Genomic DNA, 8951 nt, shown 5'->3' on the forward strand with positions numbered 1-8951 from the left:
GAATAGATCTCCAAAGTGAGAATACAAACTCACATTCAACAAACAGATGAGTATGACTCTCTTCAACTTTAGAACACAAAACACAATTCAGCTCTAACTGAATTCCTTTTTTAGCCAAAATATCTTTTGTATTTAAACTTTGTCTTAAAGCTAGCCAAACCATAAGTTTCACTTTTAAAGGAATGGAAAGCTTCCAAATGTCTGCACAATCAGAACGTAAACCTCCATCAATAAGAAATTGATAGAAAGATTTAACAGAGAAAATACCATTTGCTTCCCACAATCAAATTCTGTTGTCTTCTTTTTGATCAAAAATTATATCCTTGATAAGATTCAGTAAATTCAAAAACTGAAAAACCAAACTTCCTGTCAATTGCCTCTTGAACTTAATATCCCATATCCAATTGTTATTCCTTTTTTTTCCTCAGATTGCTAACAGAAGCATAAGGAGAAGAAGTGATAATAAAGAGGGATGGGTATAAAGAAGCAAGGGTATATGAGTCTAACCATTTATCAAGCCAAAATAAAGTATGTTTTCCTTCTCCCACCTCCACACGAGTACTGCATAGGAAACTATCAACATTGAGAAAAAGATTTTTCCAAAAATAAGATAACTGACCTCTACTTGAATGAAAGAATCCTGTCTAATCTTTTCTTTCATAATATTTATAAAAACTGATCTGTTTCCAAAGCACCTGTTTATTCTCAAACCATTTCCAAAACCATTTCCCTAATAATGCTTTGTTCATAGTTTTTAGATTTATAATTCCCAGTCCACCAAACAACTTAGGTCTACATATCTCCTCCCACTTGATCAAATTTGTACAACTCTTATGATCTAAAGATTCAATCCATAAAAATCTTCTTCTCATCCTATCAATTTTATTAATAACCCATGAAGGGAATAAGAAAAAGGATAACCAGAAATTAGGCATCGGAAGATAGAACTGAGTTAATTAAAACCAGTCTACCCCCTCTAGACAAAGTTTTGCCTTTCCACAAAGCCATCCTTCTCTCAATTTTTTTAATCAAAGGAGACCAATCATCTTTTTTTAATTTTTCAGGCCTCAAAGGAATCCCCAAATAAGTAATGGGAAAGCTCCCACTTTTACAATTCAACATAGTGGCCAAGCTTTATTGTAAAGAATCATTATTCTCAAGAGCTATAAGAAAACTCTTGTTAAAACTTATTTTTAAACCAGAAGCAAGTTCAAAAAGTATAAAATCAGCTTTAAAACTGTCAGCTGTTCTTTTTTATTTTTGCAAAATATCAGCGTATCATCTGCATATTGTAAGCAGCAAACTTTGTGAGTCATATTAGGAGGACCTAAACCTTCAATAAGTTGAGAATCAACTGCAAGATTCAACATTCTGGTGAAAGAATCAGCTGCTAGGACAAAAAGAAGGGGTGACAAAGGATCTCCTTGACGAACACCTCTTTTGGACATAATTCACCTCCCAAGCTTACCATTAACATTAATGGCAGACATACCTCCATTTAAACACAAATTGATCCATTTTATCCATTTAACACCAAACTTTTTTGCCTTCAACACCTCTATAATAAAATCCCAATCCAATATATCATAAGCTTTCATGAAATCTAGTTTTAATAAAATTCCTCCTTTTTTTATTCTGAAAACAATCAGAAATAATCTCCTGGGCTGCAGCCACTCAATCCAGCAAAAATCTGTGTTTGATAAAACCAGATTGGACAGGATCAATAAGCCATTCCAATTTAGCATTTAATCTATTTGTCAAAACCTTGGTAATCACTTTAAAAATAACATTTAGAAGACTGATAGGTCTATAGTCATTAACTGTGACAGCCCCATTCTTTTTTAGAATAAGCACAATATAGGCATAATTGAGCCTATTAATTTCCAACTTACCCTCATAAAACTCCTCAAAGAACTTCATAATATCTATTTTCACCGTATCCCAAAAGACTTGAAAAAATAAAGCAGGGAATCCATCTGGACCAGGGGATTTATCCCCATTCATATCAAATACTGCTTTATAAACTTCCTCTTAAGTAAAAGGAGTTTCAATATCATTAGGACCCCATTCAACCACAGGGAAAAGTTTATTCCACTCAAGCTGACATCTATAAGGCTCTCTCTGTCCAAAAATCTTTTCATAATAATTTAAAAAAATTTGAGCTATTCCTTCTTCAGAGCTCACCACCACATTATCTTCAGAAATTGACGCAATCAAATTATTCCTTTTTCTACCATTAGCAATTTTATGGAAATAAGCAGTGTTATTATCCCCTGGTCGTTGCGGTGATTGCTGCATTGTCAAACAATAAAGGAATATAATTCAATTCCAATTTTGAAGAATTTAAGTTTGCACGATCTATCCATATCCGTAAGTCTTTCTTCATGCGCGCGTCCCATATTTCAAGGTTGACTACGACAAGCTAGGTCGCACGTTGTTCACGAGTCACCAGCGTAACCTTCGCCATAGCATTAAGAAGTACTTAACAAAACAAAATCAAAACGTACCAGAAAAGAAAAGCAATTAATATGTAATAAATGATTTCCGTAACTGACCAATGACAATAATTGCACAGTTGGGAGAAACTTAATTTTGCAACGCCTACAGCCAAATATAAGCCTATAAAAAGGCTGTGGCCTTGAAGCGTAGTGGGGGAGAGAGGAAATGTTTTTTTCTCAATTAGAGCTCCACGTACCTTGGTTTCTTCTCTCTCTAAAAAAAAAAAAAAAATTAGTCCCGTACCATCCATACCTAAGCGCAGGAAGCCGGTGAGACCAATTACGAGACGTGATCAAATTAATCACCTCTCGTTTTGGTACGCAGTGCGGCTAAGACTCTAAACGCGTGATCTGTCTCGTATCTATGCATCCTCGAGTATGTAGCTCATCTTCATTTTCCATACATTTACATTTCTTTATTTTTCCACTGCAATTTCCCCCTTATTTCTACCAAGAAGAGTATATCTAAGTATATCTAAATTCTGATTTTATTTCTCTTTTTTAATTTTTATAACAATCAGGAGTAATGGAGACAACATATATAACTGTAGTCATCACCAAAATTAAGCTGAAGACGTAGATGTTATTAGCATCTACAACAAGTGGTTATTATATGCAAGGAACAAATGAATCTAGCAAACGAAAAAGAGAGATGATTTTTTCTTTTCTTTTCTTTTTTCTTAATTCTTTGGAGAGGCTAAAGCCTGAAGAGCTAGCTTTTTTTTTTTACTTCGAAGTATGAAAAATCAGATTTTTCTTCAAGATTTCCAAGATATCTTCAACAAAAAAGATGGAGAAGAAAATTAAAAAAGCTAGAGTCCAAATAATCATTTTAGTAAAATTTAAATAATCATTTTAGTTGTTGACTCTCTTACAAAGAAAATTTAAAAAAGCTCAATTTTGTTTGGCTTGCATATGAATATCTTCTTTAGCACGTAAATACCTTATAGATGATATGACCTTGCACAAATATATTCCAAATATTATTTTGACATTTAAATATCTAAATCTATACTACTACTTAAAGAGAAAATAAGTGTCAAAATTTCGTTTCTCAACCATTGAGAAACGGATGAATCCCCCTGCCTCTTCATCCCCCCCCCCCCCCCCCCCCCTCTTTCCCCCTTCTTCCCCCTCTCCTCTACCGCTCCACCCACCCGCCCCTTATGCCTCTTCAGATTCTTCCTTTTCTCAACCCCCGCCCCTGCCTCTTCCTCTCAAATTTTTCTGATTCTTCCTTTTCTCCACCCCCACCTGCCTCTCCTCTTACCTCAATTTCGTTCGTTTTTTAACCCCCTCAATATTGTCGTTATTATAAACGATACTAATTTCTAGGGCTTTACATATCTTAACTGAAATTTTAGGTTGTTTTGTGGTTGTAAACGTATTGCTTTAGTTTGGATGGAGCAAAGACGGTGTTTATTTTCAATTTTAACTTGTGGTTATTCTTATTATTTATTGTTATTATTACTATTTCCCTATTTTTATTTCTTACTCTGTGGTAGCTTGTTGATTGGTTGATTGGTTCATGACTTACCTTCTTTTTTGTATTGATGATTGATGATGTTAGGAATCTGAGGTTGATAGGAGGAGTACAAAGCTATCAAGGTAATTTTACAATTTTTTTGTTATCTCTGTTATCTCAAGAGGAACTTTTAGATGACATTTATAATTTATTTAGTGATAATCCTACACGTTAAACTAAATGGTTCAGTTAACAAAATTTTGCTGGTTATGATGTTTTTGATCCTTTGCAGTTCAAGTTTCAAGTTTTCCGACCTGTATTCATTATTTTCAGCATTTTAATAAAGGATTACAGATTTACTGCATCTACCCATATTCTGTACATCAAGATTATGATCAATTAAATTTTAAGAGTTAGTTGTGACATTTTCAAAATTTTTTTATGTTCTTCATAGAACGAACTGTTTTTTATTTCCCCATTACATATTTTCTTTTTTCTTTGAAAGATTATTGTCTTTTTAGTTGAAATAACACCATATTATAAAAATGTCTTGTTGATGCAATAGTGATACATTGATGATTTATCCAGGGGTTTGTGCATCGATGTTTTATCCAGGAGTTCGGTACATTTCAATTTTTGTTTAAAATACAACCAGTTTATACTAATCAGGTTCCCTGTCCTATTTGCCCCTTGAACTATTAACTTTTTCCATTCTTACCCTCCGAACTATATTTTTAATCCCTAGATACTGCCATAAACTATTCAACTCGTCTCCTACTTACCCCCTTACCTATTTTTCATCCCACTTTGCCCCCTAATTAAACTACTAATTAGTCTCTTGCAATCTCATATTTATAACTCAAGCTTGCCCTTTGTTATACCATACAAGTTACAAGGTAGAATGACTAATTAGTAGGCTCTGTATAGCTTTCAGTGTAAAAAGCCATGGTCAAACTATTTGATCATAATCAGAACATTTAAAGCTCTTATATACCAATTATTGTATGCATAGATAACTAATTGTCCATTTTTATGCATCATGCACTATGGGAAAAATTGTCATATGTTACTGTGTTTGTCAATGGTATAGTAATATAGTATACTTTTGTATATTATTATTCTTAGGCCAGTAGGTTAACCGTGTAGGTGATCAAGCACTACCATTTATTTAGTATTATAAGAAGAACGTTTGTAAATCTTTTGACAAACATCATGCATATCTGCTTCTGTTTGTTGACTGTGTTATGGTTGGTGGTGTAAGTCACAGCTTAAGGCCTCATGCTAGACATGCATTGTATGCCTTCATAATTATTATTTTAGTTCATAATAATACAATGGTTGTTTCATTAAAGAAGAGGGCCTTGTAGCTTATTCCCTTGTATGTATCTGTAGGCTTCATAATTGTTATTTAGTTTCAAACAGATTTTTTTTTTTTCATTTTGGGAGGAACACCAGGGGTGCTCACTAATTTTAGTGACTATTTTTAATATCCATTAGGTATTATTTCCGTTTTCTTCTTTGTGATTGAACAATTTGAAAATAAACTTAGTGATCCTCGCCTGCAAGCTCATGTTTATAACTCAAGCTTGCCCTTTGTTATACCTAGCCATACAAGTTACAAGGCAGAATGACTTATCAATAACTTTCTGTTAGAAATCCTTGTATTGAATGTAATCTTTTGTTAGAAATTCTTCATTGTCCTAGAGCAATTTCCATATTAGAATGTAATTAGTTAAAAGTAACAAATACGAAAGAGTACCAATCATGTTATGGGGTTCGCGTCAACCGATATGATCTCTAAAGTGTCAAGACTTATATTATAGCTATATTAATAATTTCTTTTGTTGTTTCATAACAGATGTTAAAACGCACAGCACACAAATCAGCTCCCAAACCATATGAGTTTAAAACTTTTGCTAAGGACAAAAAATTATTGAAATTTCATCAAGTGACGATGAAGGTGAGAAGAAAAAGATGTTAAATGAGGGTCACTCAACCAACAAGCAAGCAATTGGTACTTCGGCTCAACTATATGATGATGAAGAAGAACCATCGATTAAGGAGTATTATGATGATGATGAGGAAAGCTCTTATGAAGTTAACAAAAAAATGAAGGTTAGAGATTCAGATCCTGATTACGTCCCTAGCAAAAATGCTCATACTACTGCTAAAGTTAATGTTTCTTTTGCTGTTAAGATCAAAGACGAAGAAGAAGCGGATAAAATGTTTACTGAAGCTATGAGCATTCTAGCAGCTATTTGGAAATTTCGCCAGGAGAAAAAAATGATTTGAGACGAGTATTAGAAAAATAAATATCAAGTCAAATAAATAAATTTAGGTCTATGAGTTTGTGAATTGCAAGGTTAGAAAATTTTATAAGTTTTTGTTGTTTTTATTAGCTTTAATTATGTGACAAAAGCTAATAAAAACAACAAAAACTTATAAAATTTTCTAACATTGCAATTCACAAACTCATAGACCTAAATTTATTTAATTGACTTGATATTTATTTTTCTAAGACTCGTCTAAAATCATTTTTTTCTCCTGACGAAATTTCCAAATAGCTGCTAGATATGGTTTTGTTTAATTGACTTGATACTTATAAATGATTTATAAATGACTTGATACTTATAAATGATTTATGTTTCTTTAACATCGACCTTGTGAATGATATGGTTTTGTGTGTTAAATACTTGTGGTCTATTTTGTCTGTTGCATCAATGATATTTCAATTTTATTCATTTATGATTTATGGTTATGATAAGATATGGTTTTCAAATTTATTAGTTTATCTTCAGAGCTTCGCAATTTTTTGGCTGTTGTCTATCTAATGTTTCTTTCTAGATGAAAAGTCATGACCTTTTATAGGTCTTCAGTATAAAATTGCATAATTGCTACCTTGAAAAATTGCATAAGAGATGATACTAACTTTATATTTTTTTTATTTTTTCTAAGTATAAAGATTAAAAACAACCAACAACTACAACAAGGAAAACAAGGTACATTTCCTTTTCAAAAGTAATGCTTTATATAGTTTGTATAGTAAATATAACAATAGTTTTATTAATGCTACAAACTTAATTGTAGTATCTCTCTTTTGAAAAGATTCATAATGTATCATCTGTATTTATGCTTTTCTGATTATGATGTTAAAAAATCTTCAAGGTAATGGGGTTATTGTTTGCGGTAAAAGTTGCTGTTTTCATTGCCATCGAATCTATTACAACTTTAGTCGTTACAATAAACTCGAATGAAATAAAAAGTCGATCTTTTTATAAGATCTCTTTACACAATGAAAATAAAGAAAAGTTTACAACTTTATCAAACAAACGCAGAGATCGTTCTTCGGTCTTCTGCTTGCGTGGGTCTTTGGCCTGTGACGGGGACGTCGATATCCGTGGACTACCTGGCAATCAGATCTGATCCAGAAAAATCGGGCAGAGCTTCGTCGATCCGCGGGGAGATCTAGAAGCTTGAAGCGCCTATCTCGGCTAAAGCGAGATATTTGCTCTTCTTAGGATTACCGGCGAAGGGTAATGCTAAGGAACGGACACAGGTAATGCAAATCTGATGAAGACCTCTCTTGTGTTGAAGCGCTCGACCACTCTTCACTGCAGCAGGGCTTCGCCAACTCTCCAAAAATCCAGATCTTCAAAAAGTGAGGCCTAAGGTTCCTATTTATAGGCATGAGGGCACATAGGGCGTTGGGACACCCCTGGGGTGTCTCAGGCTGAACTGGGACACCCGAGGTGTCTCGGGAAAGCCGTATTGTGAGGGTGGAGTGTAGCCACATTGTGAGAGTGTTAGTGGAGATCTCCTCGAGGTGAGGTGCGGAGACGTAGGTCGTGGGGACCGAACTCCGTGAGTGAAATTGTGAGGTGTATATGTTATTCGGGTGAGCGTAGAAAACCCAGTTGTGATAGTGGATTCTCCCCGGGAGTAGGGAACGGAGACGTAGGACGGAAGGTCCGAACTCCGTGATCATCTTTGTGTGTTTGTGATTGTCTTGGCAGTGAGGCCTAAGGTTCCTATTTATAGGCATGAGGGCACATAGGGCGTTGGGACACCCCTGGGGTGTCTCAGGCTGAACTGGGACACCCGAGGTGTCTCGGGAAAGCCGAGACACCCCAGGGGTGTCTAGGCTTTGCGTATGTTTGATTGTTTCCGCCGTAAATTCTTCGTCCGAATTCGGATTTGAGTGATTCTAAGTGCGTTGGAAGCTTGATGAAGAGTTCTATCCGCTCCGATGGTTGGATTATCTGTAGAGTGAACGGGATATGAAGGGCGTTGTTTTTTTTTGTGAACATCGCAGGGTTCCCGATCGGCCCGTGCCTTCGTTATTCCGAAATTCTATCAGCTTACGTAGTTCGTCGATTCACTTCAATCGTTCATTAGGATATATCATCTTGTGCTAGTTTATATATCCTTGCATATATTTTTTATCATATAGGATATATCTCTTAATTCATATTGCTTATCCTACCTTACATATCTTGTTGTATTTTATTCTTGCTACGATAACTTGTTTATTAGTTTTAATTAGCATTTAAATCAGATTTGATTAGCATTAGACCCTAATTACCCCCCCTCTAGGGTCAAACATACATTACCACATTCGCTTATAGCTTTTGAGCGAGTCAAAATGCCTTTTCTTTTATAGAAGAGGCTGGAATACTTTGGATGTGATTGATCCAGCCTTCAGTCGGTGTAAAGGACCTGCAGTTAGCTTCAATTCTTGGCTCCTTCGATTTTCAGTTTATTCGATGCTTTGACGAATAACCGAAGTTCTTCCGGCGCTGCGTTTATCGCTTGGCCGTCATCGGAGTCTCGAGCTTACCACCAGTGAGTTGAGTTTGGCTCGTGTCATTGAGTTGACTTTGAACTGACTATCTCTGTCACATCGTGCTGACTTAGGGTTTCAGATCATCGTACGTTGACTTTTTGTCGCAACGCGTTGACTGGCGTTGACCTAGGGTTACGCGTTGACC

The 8951-nt window shown here is 35.0% G+C and overlaps 1 long non-coding RNA gene across 1 annotated transcript; it reads left to right on the top strand.

Annotated features, from left to right (window-relative positions):
* On the top strand, positions 2749-6283 carry LOC109843962. Its single transcript, XR_002247848.1, has 3 exons — positions 2749-2874; positions 4069-4106; positions 5822-6283. It is a non-coding gene; the product is annotated as an uncharacterized LOC109843962 (long non-coding RNA).

Source organism: Asparagus officinalis, chromosome 1 (assembly GCF_001876935.1).
Source record: "Asparagus officinalis chromosome 1, Aspof.V1, whole genome shotgun sequence".
NCBI lineage: Eukaryota > Viridiplantae > Streptophyta > Magnoliopsida > Asparagales > Asparagaceae > Asparagus > Asparagus officinalis.